The sequence below is a fragment of the Cetorhinus maximus genome, chromosome 11 (genome assembly GCF_964194155.1).
Source record: "Cetorhinus maximus chromosome 11, sCetMax3.hap1.1, whole genome shotgun sequence".
In the NCBI taxonomy this organism is placed as follows: domain Eukaryota; kingdom Metazoa; phylum Chordata; class Chondrichthyes; order Lamniformes; family Cetorhinidae; genus Cetorhinus; species Cetorhinus maximus.
The window spans coordinates 96959537-96976806 of NC_135889.1; the positions used below are offsets into that span (position 1 = coordinate 96959537).

Genomic DNA, 17270 nt, shown 5'->3' on the forward strand with positions numbered 1-17270 from the left:
CTGAAGCAATTAATATCCTAACAATGGACGGTTTCAGCACTTAACAGAGTAGCAAATGTCCATTTGTCTTCATGGTAGTAACAACATGAGAAATTATACTCGGACAAATGCAAACAGTAGAGCAACATAAGGGTTTACTTTCAACTTACAACCAGAGTATAAAATCCTTATTTTGGGTCAGGCACTTATTGTAGAAACCAGTCTATTTATCTTTCCTTTAATATTATTATAGTGCGAGAAAGCACATGGGAAGCAATTTCTGATGAACTGAGTTTCTGGTTTGAACTTGCATTCTCCCAATCTAATTCTGCAATGCAGTATATTTACTCCCACTCTGTGGCTAAGTTCATGATTAGTACCCCAATGTGCCTTACTGTCAGGGCTCAGGAGAACTCATAATTCATTCATTCTTGCCTGTACTGTTCATAAATTATGGATCATTCCATACGCTTTTGAAAATAAATCCATTTCTAGCGATTATCCCCTACTTGTGTAGGCAGTACAAAATTATGGTAATTTTACAAAGTATGAATAATCTTGCGCTTTACACATTTACATTGCTGTCAATTGAGTTTTACGATTATGTGTGACATAAAAAATTAAAACAGAGGGGAAAAAAAATCTGCCTTGATGCTGACTCAGACACATTTTAAAATCTTTTGGGGTAGAAATATTTTATGGTCTGTTTCCCAAGATCATAACTGATGATGGTTGGCAACTCTTGTTGGAGGTATTCCTGGAGGTCTGCTCACATCTTGTGACCTCTGATCACACAACCTCAACAAATGCTATTACAATTGCCTCATAAATATAGGGTATCCTACAATTGTGTATCTTTGCTTGCAGTTTCATGTCAGCAGCTGTTGTATGACAAGTTAAGAAAACAAAAGACTTGCATTTATATAGCACCTTTGCTATAATATGGGGCAGGATTTCCTGGTCGGCGAGCGGGAGGCGGGGCCTGCTTGCCAACGCGTAAAATGATGCGGGATGACATCGGGCGGAACTCCCGACATCACCCTGCGTCATTTCAATTTTCAGGTCGGCAGGGGCGCAGCCAAATCAGCTGTGCGCCCGCCGACCTGTCAGTGGCCTGTTGAGGACACTGACAATCTCATTAACATCCTTAGTGGACCTGCCCGTCCAACCTTAAGGTTGGCGGGCAGGCTGGGACCCCTGGCGGGCTTCAGAGAAAGCATGAAACCTCACCCATGGGTGGGATGAGGTTTCATGTAGGTTTTTAAAAGTTTAATAAAAGTTTAACTAAAGGTGATGGACATGTCACATGAGGGGACATGTCAGGGAAATTTTATTCTTCTATTTTTAACATTTTTACATTTGGAGCCGATCTCCCTGAGGCAGCACTTGGCCTCAGGGGGATGAGTGCGCTCTTTCGCACGCATGCGCGACAGAGCGCACCCTTGGCTCGGGGAATCCCTCTCGCCCGCACAGGGAGCGCATAGCACTTCCTGGCGGACATCACACTGGGTGAGCGTTAATTGGCCTGCCCACATTAAATGGCAGTGCACCCCCAATCGGGGGCACCGATCGGAAGCGCATTTCCACGCACCCACTCCTGAACTCCCGACCACCAATGGGGGGAAAATTCTGCCCATGAAGTTAATGTGAAAATGTGAAGGTATCCACTTCGATAGGAGTAAAGAAGTCTTGCTGCAATTGTATAGAGCCTTGTAAGACCACACCTGGAGTATTGTGTACACTTTTAGTCTCCTTACCTTGCTATAGAGGGAATGCATGAAAGTTCACCAGACTGACCTATTTCCATTATTTTTAAATGTATTCCCATCCATTGTTTTACCTCTGCCTTTTAGCCTATTTTGATTCCTTCACCCCACCCCACCCCACCCCCACTAGGGCTATCTGTACCTTGCTTGTCCTGCTTTCTACCCTTAATTAACACATTCCTTAGATAATATCATCACCTTCAACACCTCTTTGTCCTTTTGTCTATGACATCTTTTGGTTATCTCAACCTATCACTTGCCCTCTATCCAGCTCTACCTGTGCCACCCCCCCCCACCCCCCCCCACCCCCCCTTAAACCAGCTTATATTTCACCTCTCTTCTATTTTTACTTAGTTCTGTTGAAGAGTCATACGGACTTGAAACGTTAACTGTGTTCCTCTCCGCAGATGCTTCCAGACCTGCTGAGTTTTTCCAGGTATTTTTATTTTTGCTCCGGGATGGTGGGATGGTCATATGAGGAGAGATTGAGGAGACTGGGCTTAGATTGTCCAGAGTTTAGAAGAATGAGATCTCATTGAAGTATACAAAATTCTTACAGGGCTTGACTGGGTAGATATAGAAAGGATGTTTCCCCTGACTTAGCAGTCTAGAAACAGGGCACACAGACTTAGAATAAAAGGTAGGCTATTTAGTACTGAAATTAAGAGGAATTTCTTCACTCAGAGGGCGGTGAATCTTTGGAATTCTCCACACGAGAGGGTTGTGGAGGCTCAGGAATTGAGTATGTTTAAGACAAAGATTGATAGATTTCTAGGTATTAAAGATATGAAGAGATGTAGGGATAGTGCGGGAAAATGGCATTGAGGTAGAAGATCAGCCATAATTTAGTTGAATGGTGGAGCAGGTTTAAGGGGCTGAATGGCCTACTCCTGCTTCGGATTCTTATGCTCCTATGTTCACCTTTCACAACCTCAGGGCATCCCAAAGCATTTTTAGATATATGAAGGGGTTGTTTAGGTTTCAAAGGGATGATAGGATGTTTACAACTAACAAGATAATCAAGGCCAAGCAGTGTGTTTATTTTTCCCAAAGGTACTGACCATATTGGCAACAATGTTTATATTGTGGGAAAAGTAAATTTCCAATGACATATAGAACAATGGAATCTACAGATTAAAAATAGAGAAACATATATAAAGAGAATGGAAGGCTATGTTGTGGGGCCACATAAGATTTAAGAGGAGCATATAAAACAGCCTTGGGGGTGCCTCCAGCCACTTTAGCAGAAGTCTCCTGTGCTCAGTAACCAAGGTGGAGGAAAGCCTTTGGAATTCCACTATTGAGTGGGTGCTATGGTAAACTTGTTGGCTTACTATTTAAATTTAAAATTTATTTTGGACTGTTGTCTTAAAGGGCGTGTGTTGTTGGGAGTCAGGTAAATTAGGAATTTTAGGGTTTGTTATAATATTAAATAACTGTAATCTTATGTATGTGCTTGAAATCTTTTGTTAATGTTTTAATTTAGTTTTTAAAATTCTAATGGTATTAGGGATTACTTCTGAATTCAGTGCACAAATCTTCTCGTAATAAATAAAAATTGCAAAACTATTGTGATAGCGTGTCCAAGTTTCCCTCTTGGATTGGGTCCACCTGGCACACATCACCTGCCACATCAGAACACAGGTGAAGAAAGGGGACTGAAGAAGGGGAGGGCTTGGCAGAATGCCGGGGAACTCTGATTCACCTTGTAATTTATAGTAACTAACTGAAATTGCACTGATAGCCAATAATAATACTGATAAGTCAGATTCTCCTTATAGCCAACACTTAAACACTAATTCTCTTGACACTGCTCCCACTTACCACATTGTTGTTGCTCTTAATTCTGCAGGAAACGCTGGGCCCATGCCTACCCCATTCCCCAATCTCCCTCTCCACTGCCCAAGTGACAATTCCCCAATCCTCTCTCCCTGCCAGAGCCCCAATTTCCTAAGCCCCATTCGTCAGTCTCCCTCTCTCAACACCATCCCCAATCACCTTCTGCCTGATACTCATTCTCTAATCTTTATCTCCCTCCAACTGCTGATCTCCTGTCTCTCTCACCCCTGACCCCCAATCAACAGTCACTCTCTCCCACCAATCCCCTGCCCCAAGTTCATGTTTGCCACAGGACTGCACACCTCTCCCTGCTCCAACTCTCTCTCCCTACACCTTCAGCCTCCAACCATCCCCGTGGGACAGGACCTCTGCGACAGTAGAGTGTTGGGTGGGGATTGGGGAGGAGAGAAGTGAAAACTGGTGATATCATTGAGTCTCTTTGCTGCAGGAGCCAGTGATATTACACAGTTGGGGAATCATAGCCTTGTTGGAATATTTGAAGCGAGGGGTTCTCCTGAGATTCTACCAACAGTGCCTGGGGAACACTTGTCCAAATCCGTGAGACCCCCAGGCAATCCATGGGACGTCGGTAACCCTACAATGGATGGTGTTCTTCTCCCATGTGCCCAAACAATGGGTCACAAAGCTTGAGCTGCTGGTGTCTGCCAAGCTTCCAAAGACAGCTTGCATCTTTGCTCAGCTCCAATCTGAGTTAGCTGCCAGGCTGACAGGGGATTGCAGAAAGATCCAGGGGAAGAGAAATAGGAAGGCATGAGCCTGGATCGCAGTATACATTGTCACGAGGCTATGCCCCTTTAATTTTGAATTAAAATGATTTTTGAACTTTCCACAGACTGAAAGTTTTGCAATTTGAAATGAGACAGAACAAATTACTGAAAAATGCAAGGCAAGCTTCCAAGGTGAAGGTGAAAAAGCAAACTAGGCACTTCTCAGGGGACTGTGAAGAGAGGGACATTTCCTATAATTCAAAGATCCATCAAAACTCATCACTGTCCAAGGAAGAGGCATTAAAATGTAAAGTGCTGGATATTGAAACATTGGCTGCCAAAGACAGGCCCAACCAAAACCCCTTGGGAATACACAATGGATGAAGTATAACAGTCCAGGCTGCAGTCACTGCAGAAGAGATTGCCAGTGACACAGGGAATGTCAAGAAAGTTTTTCAGCAGAGGTAACAGGCTGAAAAGCTGTATTCTCTCCCTTTCTTTTGGAAAAAGTGTATTAACCAGTGTGGAAATCAGCTTTACTAGAAATCTACAAGTGAATCGAGATCTAGTAATAATTGAAACATCTTCTATATCTGATCGCATCCACAAAACCAACTAATCCAAATCAGCCACAATGTTAGAAAATCTATGCCTCAAGGACAATCAAAGGGCACTTAGCTGTATATATATTTTTTCTTATCGGACTCTAACTTCCCTTATTTTTCATTCCTGTGCGTGTGTGTATGTATGTGTGTGTCTGTGTGTGTGTCTGTGTGTGTGTGTGTGCGTGTGATATCTTGTCTTTGTTCCAGTAGGTTTGATGGTTGATAAATTTGATCTTTCTTTAACTCAAGAAAACCGTGTTTAATTGGCTCCTTATTGCCCACTGCATAAATAGTTAAATATATTTTGATTTGGAAAAGGCATATCCTCATGAAAAAAAAAACTTAAAACTTGTTGTGACCAACCAAGGAGGTTGAATAGAGGGGAGCCAGTTCATGCCTTGTCATCTCGTTATAAAAACATGCAAAAATTCCAGCAGAGTTTCTGTGCCTCCTGGCTCCACATTGAGGTGCAAAATCTAATTGCCAGTTTTTTTCAGCAGCCTCTAAGTGAACCCTTTAAGGACCTGTAATGACTTGGTAGACCGGACAAGTTTCAACAAGAAACAGATAAACTTTATTACAGAGAGCTTTTCAGATGCTACATGTTTAATCAGGGCTCTCATCAGGAAGCCCCACCCCTGATTACCTGTGTTTTGGGCTCATTGGTCAGAGCCTCCATGAACATCACATGGCCCCTGATCGACAGCAGGAGAGGCTATACCTTCAGATATTACATTCCCTCCCCCTTTATTTTTTGCAGTTTCTATTTACAGAGAATATTTGAACATCTAACAACATATACATATATACAACTTCAGGTGATTAAAGATTAAGTCACTGAGGTGCTCTGCTTATTTGGTTAGAGCAGCATAGCTCTACCACTTGACGTTCCCCCCACAGGATCGACATGATTATGAGCTACAGCACGAGACACATCATTAGAAAGTGTCAGTTCTGGGTTTGGCAACTCTACAGAGACATCGGGCATGTCTATTCTAGGTCGATCTGTCACCTCAAGAATTGATGATTCAATGTTGATCACAGGTGGAATAGTTGGTTGTTGGAATGTCTCTCTATTACAAATATGGTCCAAGTGTTTTCAAAACAATTCAGTCTTCCACTTCCACCTGGAAGGATAAGGGACCAGTCCCTGAAACAATGGTTCCAGGAACCCAACAAGGTCTAATTCAGAAATTCCGCATGAATACTGTGTCTTCTGTAGTGAATGTATGGGCTTTGCTATGAATATCGTGATTCAATTTTTGATTACTCCGATTCCTCTCTACCTTCCCCTTTAAGTTTGGAAATACCAGACTTAACCTTCTATGTAGGCGGCATTTCATCAATAATTCAGACAGTGTTGAATCCATAGCTGAATGTGGTGTTGTACAATAACTGAGAACAAAGCAGGAAAGTCGAGTTTCTAGAGTACCTTCTGATAACCTCTTCATTCCAGATTTGAAAGTTTGTACATCTCTCTCAGCTAAACCATTTGATGAGGGATGTTATGGGGCTATTTTAATAGATCTGGTTTCATTTAAATTTATGAATCTCTGAAACTCTGTACCGGTAAAGGCTGTACCGTTAACAGAAACGATGATTTCTGGTAGGTCATGTATGCAAAAACAATGATGCAGCTTCTCGATAGTTGCGCTTGATGTTGGTAATCTGACTTTGTATACATCCATCCATTTAGAATGTGCATCTACGATCAACAAAAACATGGTACCTAAGACTGGTCCTACATAACCAACATGTAATCTAACCCAGGGTCGACCATACCACTCCCACGGATGCAGTGGAGCTGAAACAGGTAACTCCTGTCGTTGCTGACAATGGAGGCAGTGCTTAACCATGCTTTCAATGTCACTGTTAATGCCTGGCCACCAGACATAACCTCGCGCAAGTATTTTTATCTTCGATATGCCTGGATGTGCACTGTGGTGCTCTGTCAAGAGTGGTTCCCTTCCTTGCGAAGGGACGACAACTCTTGATCCCCACAACAAAATTCCATCTTGACAATTTAACTCAGTTTCTCGGGCATGGAATGGTCTCATCTCTTTAGGTACAGGCAAATTTGGCCACCCTTGCAAAACAAGGTCCCTGACTTTCGACAAAATTAGATCTCTGTTCGTCCAATTTCTAATTTGCTTTACACACACAGGTGAAGAATCCAAGAAATTCAGTGCTAGCACAACTTCTTGTGACACTGGAGCATGTACAATGCTATGGTAACGGGAGATGACTGAGTGCATCTGCATTTACAATGTGTAAGCCAGGGCAGTACAGAAAGGTCTACTCATACGCAGGTAATATCAAAGCCCAACGTTGTATTCTTGCTGATGCTATTGGCAGAATGGCTTTATCCTCACGAATAAATCCATCAATGGTTTATGGTCGGACACAACAGTGAAATGTCACCCGTACAGATACTGGTGGAATTTCTTCACTCCAAATATTACTGATAAACCTTCCTTTTCTAGATGGGAATAACCCTTCTCGGCTGTGGAGACATAGCCAATGGGCTTTTCTGATCCATGTTCCATTCTATGTGATAGCACAGCTCCTACACCATAAGGAGAGGCATCACATGTTAATACCAATTCTTTCGATGGGCCGTAGTGTACCAATTAACACGACAAATGCAACAGTTTCTTTACTTTTGCAAAGGCTTCTTCCTATTGTGAATTCCACGGCAAACGTGGACAACAAGTGAAATGGTGCTAACGCAGTTGATAAGTTAGGCAAGAAGTGGCAATAGTCGTTGATCATACACAGGAAAGACTTGAGTTCGGTTACATTGGACGATGGGGGCACATCATTTATTGCCCAAACTTTCTCTTCTACTGGGTGCAGACCCAAAGCGTCCAGCCTGTGACCCAGGTAAGTAATTTCTGGCAAAAATAAAAATACCCGGAAAAACTCAGCAGGTCTGACAGCATCTGCGGAGAGGAACACAGTTAATGTTTCGAGTCCGTATGACACTTCAACAGAACTAAGGAAAAATAGAAGAGAGGTGAAATATAAGCTGGTTTAAGGGGGGATGGGACAAGTAGAGCTGGATAGAGGGCCAGTGATAGGTGGAGATAGCCAAAAGATGTCATAGACAAAAGGACAAAGAGGTGTTGAAGGTGGTGATATTATCTAAGGAATGGGCTAATAAGTGACATTAAGGGTAGAAAGCAGGACGGGCAAGGTACAGATAGCCCTAGAGGGGGTGGGGTGGGGGGAAGGGATCAAAATAGGCTAAAAGGTAGAGATAAAACAATGGATGGAAATACATTTAAAAATAATGGAAATAGATGGGATGGAGGAGAGAGTTCATGATCTAAAATTGTTGAACTCAATATTCAGTCCGGAAGGCTGTAAAGTGCCTAGTCGGAAGATGAGGTGCTGTTCCTCCAGTTTGCGTTGAGCTTCACTGGAACAATGCAGCAGGCCAAGTACAGACATGTGGGCATGAGAGCAGGGTGGAGTGTTGAAATGGCAAGTGACAGGGAGGTCTGGGTCATGATTGCGGACTGACCGAAGGTGTTCCGCAAAGCGGTCACCCAGTCTGCATTTGGTCTCTCCAATGTAGAGGAAACCGCATTGGGAGCAGCGAATGTAGTAGACTAAATTGAGGGAAGTGCAAGTGAAATGCTGCTTTACTTGAAAGGAGTGTTTGGGCCCTTGGACGGTGAGGAGAGGGGAAGTAAAGGGGCAGGTGTTGCACCTTCTGCATGGGAAGGTGCCGTGGGATGGGGTTGAGATGTAGGAGGTGATGGAGGAGTGGACCAGGGTGTCCCGGAGGGAACAATCCCTGCGGAATGCTACTAGGGGGGGTGAAGGGAAGATGTGTTTGGTGGTGGCATCATGCTGGAGTTGGCAGAAATGGCAGAGGATGATCCTTTGAATGCGGAGGCTGGTGGGGTGATAAGTGAGGATAAGGGGGACCCTATCATGGTTCTGGGAGGGAGAGGAGCGCTATGCGCTCCCTGTAATTTCCGGCACTTGAAATGTACATTTTTCTTACTTTAATCATATGCCAGCTTCTATGAATCTTCTTAGCACCCCTTCCAGGTTGGCTAAGTGTTCAATTTCGGTAGATCCTGCGATCAGATCTTCATCTAGATATACCGCCACTCTGGGATGTCCTTGTAAAAGACTCTCCATTGTCCTTTGGAAGATAGTGCAGGCAGACAACACTCCAAAGGATAGGTGAGTATATTGATACAGACCCTTGTGTGTGTTGATAGTCACATATCGCCTAGACATGCTATCCAGCTCTAATTGTTGGTAAGCATGGCTCATATCCAATTTTGTATAGGGTTTGTCTCCAGCTATCTTTGCATATAAGTCATCCATCCTTGGAATGGGGTACTTATCTAGTTTGGCTGCCTTATTTACGGTTAATTTATAGTCCCCACAAATGTGTATGGTTTGGTCAGGCTTAACCACTGGAACTATGGGTGCTGCCCATTCTGAGAATTGAACAGGCTGGATGATGCTCAGCTTTTCTAACCAGGACTGTTCTGCATCCACCTTCTCCTTCAATGCATAAGGCACAGCTCTGGCCTTAAAGGAACTTGATGTCACCTAAGGATCCACATATATTTTTGCCTGCAAGCCTTTTAACTTTCCTAATTCCGAAATACACTGTCATATTTCCTTAGCAGTTCAGGACCTCCTCCTGTCTTCAGATGAAATATTTCAGACCAGCCGAGCTTGATTTTCTGCAACCAGTCTCGACCCAGAAGACTAGGGGCAGAATTTTCTGTGTGTCGGGCGGGCGGGCCTGACCCATTCGCCGGTGGGTGTGGAGCCGATCACCGCCAGCGATCGGGACCGCTCCACCATTTTAGGTGGGTGGGCCAATTAAGGCCCGGCCAGCGTAACGTCCGCCAGGAAGAGCTATGTGCTCCCTGTGCTGGCGGGGGGAATCCCTGAAATCGAGAGTGCGCTCTTTCGCATCTCCCTGAGACTAAGTGCAGCCTCAGGGAGATCGCCTCGACTTATAAAAATATTTTAAAAAAATTCCCTTACATGTCCCCTCATGTGACAATGTCACATGAGTTGGGACATGTTCATTATTTCCATAACAACTTTATTACAATTTTTAAAACCCTACATGGAATCTCATCCCGCCGCTAGATGAGGTTTCATGTTTTTTCTAGTTGCCACCGGGGCTCCTGGCCTGCCCGCCAACCTTAAGGTCGGACGGGCAGGTCCTTCAATTGCTTAATTGATCCTGTCAATGGGCTCAATTGGCCATTGACAGGTCGGTGGGCCTGCAGCTGATTTTGCTGCGCCCCCACCTTCCTGAAAATTTAAATGGGGCGGGATGACATCAGGGGTTTCGCCCGACGTCATCCCGCGTCATTTTACACGTTGGCGAGCGGGCCCCGCCCCCTGACGGCAAAATTCTGCCCTAGGTCAGTCTCCTGTCAGTGTGATCACTGGAAGCTGGGCTGTCTGTTGCCTATAAGGCACTGATACTGTGGCAATGCCCTTTACCTGTATAGATTTTCCAGTGTATGTCTTCAATTTAGCAGTTGTCCACTCCAGATTCAGTGGCTAATTTCCTTCATTTAGGTATTTAAATGTGTGCTCACCCACCTCTGTGGTTGAGGCTCCAGTATCTACCTCCATTATTAGTGGATTCCCATTAACTTGGATAGTGACAGTGATAGGTTTGGTTTTTACAGCAGGGATGTTATACAGGTAATAAATGTTGGTGTCAGCAGCTTCAGGTTCTGCTGTATTTTTCAATTCAGTCACGCTGGGTTGCTGCTTTATGGGCTGTTTCAACTTCACCCTGCATGGCCTTACTACGTGGCCTTTCTTATGGCAGTAATGACATTCTGCCTTCTTGAATCTACAGGTGTCCAATCTGTGGTCACCCCCACATCTATAATAAACTATCCTAGGAGTCACTGCTGAATTGTTTCTACTAGGCTTTTTCATGTTTCTAACAGTGGACATTGCCTCTCGCTTTGATGCTGTGTCTCTGGTTTTCACACCGCGCCCGGCAGTAGGTTCCCATCCCACATGAAGAACAGCGTCATGTTGTATGTTTTGCAAAGCCTGCGAGTCTCTCACAGCACATTCCATTGTGATGGACATTTCAAGTCGATGTCAACCTTGGCAAGTAAATAGCACTGAATGGCGTCATCGTGAGCTCCAGAAACTAATCTGTACCGCAGCATACCATTTAACGTGTCCCTGAAGTCGCAGTGTTCTGCCAACTGCTTCAGCTTCGCTACATAGGTTGTGGTGGATTCTCCCGGGGCACTAACTCTGGAATTAAACTTAAACCGCTGCATTATTACAGATGGCTTCAGCTGGAAATACGTTTTCATTAAATGATATAGAATTGGGCGCACTTGGGGCAATCAGGCTGCGGATGAGATTGTATGTCTTGCTACCACATACACTCAAAAGGATTGCTTTCTGCTTTTCCTCCATGGTAATTTTGTTTGTTACGAAATAAAAACCAAGGTGCTCTACATACTGGCTCCAATCTTCCATAGTCGCATCGTAAGCATCGATTCTGCTGAAGAATGGCATGGCTGGTGAGTACTTTTCTTTTTCCTTAAGATTCGATGTACCCACGTTAACAAGGCGAGGTGCAGCGTCAAAGCTATTTTATCCTCATCGCCAAATGTAACAACTTGATAGACTGGACAGGTTTCAATAAGAAACGGATAAACTTTATTATGAAGAGCTTTTCAGATGCTACATACTTGATCAAGACCTTTGTCAGGAAGCCCTGCCCCCGGATTACCCGCACTTAGGGCTCATTGGTCAGAGCCTCCACGAACATCACGTGACCCCTGATAGGCAGCAGCAGAGACTATACCTTCAGTTACTCCAGGACCACTCTAGATCCAGAAATAATAGACCATTCTTAACAAAGCCCAAGACTATATTCCAATATGGAAATGTGACCTGTGCTCTTTTCAGGTTGACATGATGTATTTAGCAGTAGTGCAAATGCTTGAGCACATTGAGAGTTGCCGGTCACGCTGCTAAGCTAATCATGGCTGCACCCATTTTACAGCCACAAAATGGGTGCAACATTGCTGAATTTTTCTCCTGTAGTTTTGCCATTAATCAGCATCTTGATACAACAAATAACATGAAAAGACGAATAGCTAGCACCTACTTAATCAACTGAATATTGCATCACACCAAATTAATCAATATTTCCACTTAAAAAAATCATTCACATTCATTACAGCATAAAATATACCCTCGTTAAATTTTCATTACTCCACATCTTAAGAAGTAAATTTAGGAGTATACATTCAGACATTATGTTCCTGAAACAAATGGAATCAATTTTGAAGTTGTATAATGTTGAATGAATAATAAATGTGATTCCATCAATCATGAGATTATATCAATCATGTTTGTCCTAACTGAATGTAAGGAAAGCTAATTTTACATTACAGCTAATAGATCAGGAACTAATCGTGAAGGCAAAGGTCGCCCATCAACATATAAGCACTTCCTCTTCTCAGGGAACTCTCCTTCACCTGATGAAAATTTATGCTTCTTGCATGCACTGAGAACAGCTACAATCAATCATTCAAATAAAACTCTGTTGTGTTTTGGGTAGTAAAGTCTAATAAAGCAGCAAATGAGGAATTCGCAACAATGGTTCTTCACAGAGCAAACTTCCAATCTAAGCTCTGTCTTGTTGATACTTTCACTGGGGTCTCCAAGTAGTAGTTATGAACAGGAATCTTGACCAATGTTTTCCTTCCATAGGTAGGCTAAGGTAGGCCATTAGTTATCATCATCATATTTATATTGTTATTTTATCAATGGAGAATAGAAGCCAGAATCTTCAGGTTGGCGAGCGGGGGTAGGGCCCGCTTGCCGATGGGTAAAATGGCGCACGGTGACGTTGGGCGTGCGTCCCACCGTCACCGCGCGTCATTCAGATCTTGAGTTCGTCGGGTGCGCACCGGAGTCAGCTGCGCGCCCGCCGAACTGTCAAAGGCCTGTTAAGGCCATTTAAACAGAAATTGAACTAATTAAGGTTGGCGGGCAGGCGTAGAGCCCAGGTGGCCTTCACATTTATCATGAAACCCCATCCATGGGCGGGATGAGGTTTCATGAAGGTTTTTAAAGTTTAATGAAAGTTTTTAATGAAATTCATTGGCGTTCCAGCTGATGTGACGCTGTCACCTGAGGGGACATGTCTTAATTTTTTTTTTCTCCTTATTGAAATTTTCAAAAATTTGTGCCTCAGGGAGATTCCTGTGCTCTTTTGCACGCGTGCGCGAAAGAGCGCAGGCCCCGATTCAGCCTACTCCCCCCGCCCACACAGGGAGCGCTCAGCGCTTCCCGGTGCACGTCACGCTGGGCAGCCTTAATTGGCGCGCCTACGTAAAATGGCGGCGCCAAGCCGATCGCGGGCGGCGATCAGCTGCGTGCCCGCTCATGTCCAACCTGCCACAACGGGGAGAAAATCCTCCGTAGAAGCACCAGCATTTCGAATTGCAACACAGGCTAGGAATTGAACATGGGATTTTCCTGGCCAATAGAGCTCACTTGAAAACCACGCAGTATAATTATTCATCTATCCATGAAAGTTCAAAGGGACATATTTTGAAAGGCTGGAAGGATGACATTTTATGACATATTTTTGCTCTGTAACAGGATGAGGTGAAGTAAAGTGGGAGGAGGTTTGTGTGCAACATAAACCTGTTAGGTTGGGGCTGCAGATTCTGAATAATTGTATTTGACATACTTCCATTGTGGGAAAACCTACATTCAAGTGCAAGAAAGGTTGCAGATTTCCAAGCACGGCTTTGAAGTACCTCTGAAGAGCAGCACACGTTAGGAGCACCAACAATAGTGACTCACCAGTCTTTCAAGAGGAATATTTACACAAGTCGCAGTTAATTTGAGAAGCCCATACAAATTTTGCGAGCTACAAATCAAAATTAATTCAGATTTGGATGATTCACTCCAATAAATAATCACAGATACACTAAAAAAAAAATCAGTAATCATTAAAATTCGCAATATTCTCTTGCCAATCATTCAGGAAATTCTTTTGGAGAAGTCAAAAGATTGTTATTCTTTGAAAATATAAAGGAAGGGAGGCGGTGGCGTAGTGGTATTGTCACTGGTCTGGTAATCCAGGGACCCAGGGTAACGCTCTGGGTTTGAACCCCACCGTGGCAGATGGTGGAATTTAAATTTAATAAACGTCTGGAATTAAAAGTCTTAACGATGACCAATTATCATAAAAGCCCATCAAGTTCACCAATGCCCTTTAGGGAATGAAATCTGCTGCCCTTACCTGGTCTGGCCTACATGTGACTCCAGACCCACAGCAATGTGGTTGACTCTTAAAAGCGCCCTCTGAACAAGAGCAATTAGGGATGGGCGATAAATGCTGGCCCAGCCAGTGACACCCACATCCCACGAATGAATAAACAAAAAATTGTGCCTCATAGGAGGAGATTGGATTTTACTCTGGCTTCTTTTTGTTACCCAAGTACGTTTCTTCTGGTCTTCTTGGGACAAAGCAAAACCATGCGGAAGGAATCTTTTCAATTGAGGATCTGCCATCTGTTATCAAGGTCACAGGGCCAAAGGATTTCCAATATTTGGGAAATCTAAAATTACAATCATCCTTCTATCACAGAGATTAATTTAAATGTCTCAGAATAGAAATTTGGTACAGTTGCTATTGGATCTTTCAGCCTCACTTCAGAGGAACTGATCAAGTTATTGCTCACTATCAGTGCAACTTTTAGGCAGAAAGATATACAAATTTATAGAAACAAATCCTCTTTCAGCTTGTCATAGATATCCATGACGTTGTGTCTGTTGAATCAAAGCCATTTACTGCACCGCCCCTTTAAAATGGTCATAATTTAATATCAGACCTTCTGTCTAATTCTTGCTCCTTCTGTGCAGTGAAGAGATAAACCTCAATCACAACAACCACTGGCATTTTGACAAAGCAAAAGAATGGGAATCTCCTTCTGTACCCTTAAGAGGTTATCTTCTTGCTGTAGATACAGCCTGTTGGCTCCAAACAATGAAGCTCTTAGTCGAGAGAATCAGACGTAGCTGAAGACAGAATGCGCTTTTATATTGCATTTACTAATCGAGTGAGATTCTGTCCAGAGTCTTTTTCAATTGATGCTTGCAGGGAAAACAAACAGAAAATTCATTTGGGCTGATAGCAATAATATTGCTGAAAATAGAAACAAACACCTTGGGTGGAATCGCCCCAGGTTTGCACTAAGTGTGGTAGCAGGCGAATATCGCCGGTCGCAATGGCGGGTTTCCATGCCGTATCGTCCCAAGCCTGCTGCAATAGTTATGCATTCCCAGGAAAATGCCATTTCAATGGCGGGCAGGCTCTCATTGCTTGCCACACCATCACCTCGCCGCTTCATCAAGCCGGGCGCCATGTTTAAAGCCCAGCAGCGAGCACACATCTCAGTGCTTCTATCCCATGACTACTGCAGGGAAGATTCCAAAATAGGCAAAAAGAATGCAGCCCCAGGTTTAGTGATGCATCACTGGAACACCTTTCAGATGCCATGGAGGCCTGCCGCGATGTCCTCTGCCCCCACTCTGGTTCCAGGATGGGCAGCGGCATGACCAACCAGGCTTGACAGGCGGTGGCAGTGGTGATCAGTGCTAATGCTGCACAGAAGAGATTGCCCATCCAATGCAGATAGAGGATGAATGATCTCATCCATGACGCCAGGGTATGGCAACCATCTCATCACTCTGAACTCACACACTCAAGCCCAAGGGGATGTTCGCTGATGATTGCGCAATGTTCAGCACCATTTGCGACTCCTCAGATACTGAAACAGTCCATATCCAAATGCAGCAAGACCTGGACAATATCCAGGCTTGGGCTGACAAGTGGCAAGTAACGTTTGCGCCACACAAGTGTCAGACAATGACCATCTCCAACAAGAGAGAATCCATCCATCACCCCTTGATGTTCAATTGCATTACCATCACTGAATCCTCCACCATCAACATCCTGGGAGTTACAATTGACCAGAAACTGAACTAGACTAGCCACATAAATACTGTGACTACAAGAGCAGGTCAAAGGCTAGGAATCCTTCGATGAGTAACTCACCTCCTGACTCCCCAAAGCCTGTTCACCATCTACAAGGCACAACTCAGGAGTGTGATGGAATACTCCCCACTTGCTTGGATGAGTGCAGCTCCCACAACACTCAAGAAGCTTGATACCGTCCAGGACAAAGCAGCCCACTTGATTGGCACCACATCCACAAACATTCACTCCCTCCACCACCGACGCAGAGTAGCAGCAGTGTGTACCATCTACAAGATGCACTGCAGGAACTCACCAAGGCTCCTTAGACAGCACCTTCCAAACACACAACCACTACCATCTAGAAGGACAAGGGCAGCAGATAGATGGGAACACCCATTACATGGATGTTCCCCTTCAAGTCACTCACCATCTTAACTTGGAAATATACCGCCATTCCTTCACTGTTGCTGGGTCAAAATCCTGGAACTTCCTTTCTAACAGCACTGTGGTTGTACCTACACCACATGGACTGCAGCATTTCAAAGAGGCAGCTCATCACCGCCTTCTCCAGGGCAACTAGGGGTGGGCAATAAAGGCTGGCCCATATCCCATGAATAAATTTTAACAAAACATACATTCACTGGCATCTCACTCATTGCCAGCTCAAGGGACATCAACTTCTCACATACATACCCTCACATGTCCTCCTGGCTTCATCTCCTCTGGGGACTACCTCCGCAGCCCTCACCATCTTGAGGCCACTTGCACGGATCAACTTGTGCCCCCACACACACCCTGGAATACCCTCCTTCCCCAGTACAGCCCTCGTCCTGCAGCTTCTTCCCTTGCCTCAGTCCACTTCTCCCCTTTCCCCAAGCAAGCCCTAGCCCTGCAACCATTGAAAAGCCACCTACACATGGCTGATCTAGTAGGTAGAGGCCTGCCAGTAGCCCCACTAAGTGAGATGTGGTGCTGTCTGTGAAGCCTGGGGCTGATGACTGTGAGTGCTGATCAAAGCAAAGTAGGCAAACAAACCTTGAAGTCCCAAGTGAAGTGCAGCTTGGTGTACGTCACTTATGTGCTGTTGTGGAACACATCTGCATGTTTTCCCATTGAAGTGGGCAGACAATCCAGTGGGGAGGGACAATTCTGACGGGCAGGCCTTATTAATTAATGGCCAACCAGGGTGAAAGGTGCACTGAGAAGCTCAATAGCTATCATTAAAATTAACCCTTTACTCTACACTGAGCAAGGAAATCATGACATCAATCAGCATGTAAAGTTGATTGTCACCAGTGCTGCCATTTTGGAT

At 44.3% G+C, this 17270-nt stretch overlaps 1 protein-coding gene across 1 annotated transcript in view; it reads right to left on the minus strand.

Moving 5' to 3' along the window:
- Positions 1-17270, minus strand: part of LOC144686788 (low-density lipoprotein receptor-related protein 1-like) — a 1926687-nt gene that overhangs the window by 1072731 nt on the left and 836686 nt on the right. The gene's annotated exons all lie outside the window — the stretch shown is intronic.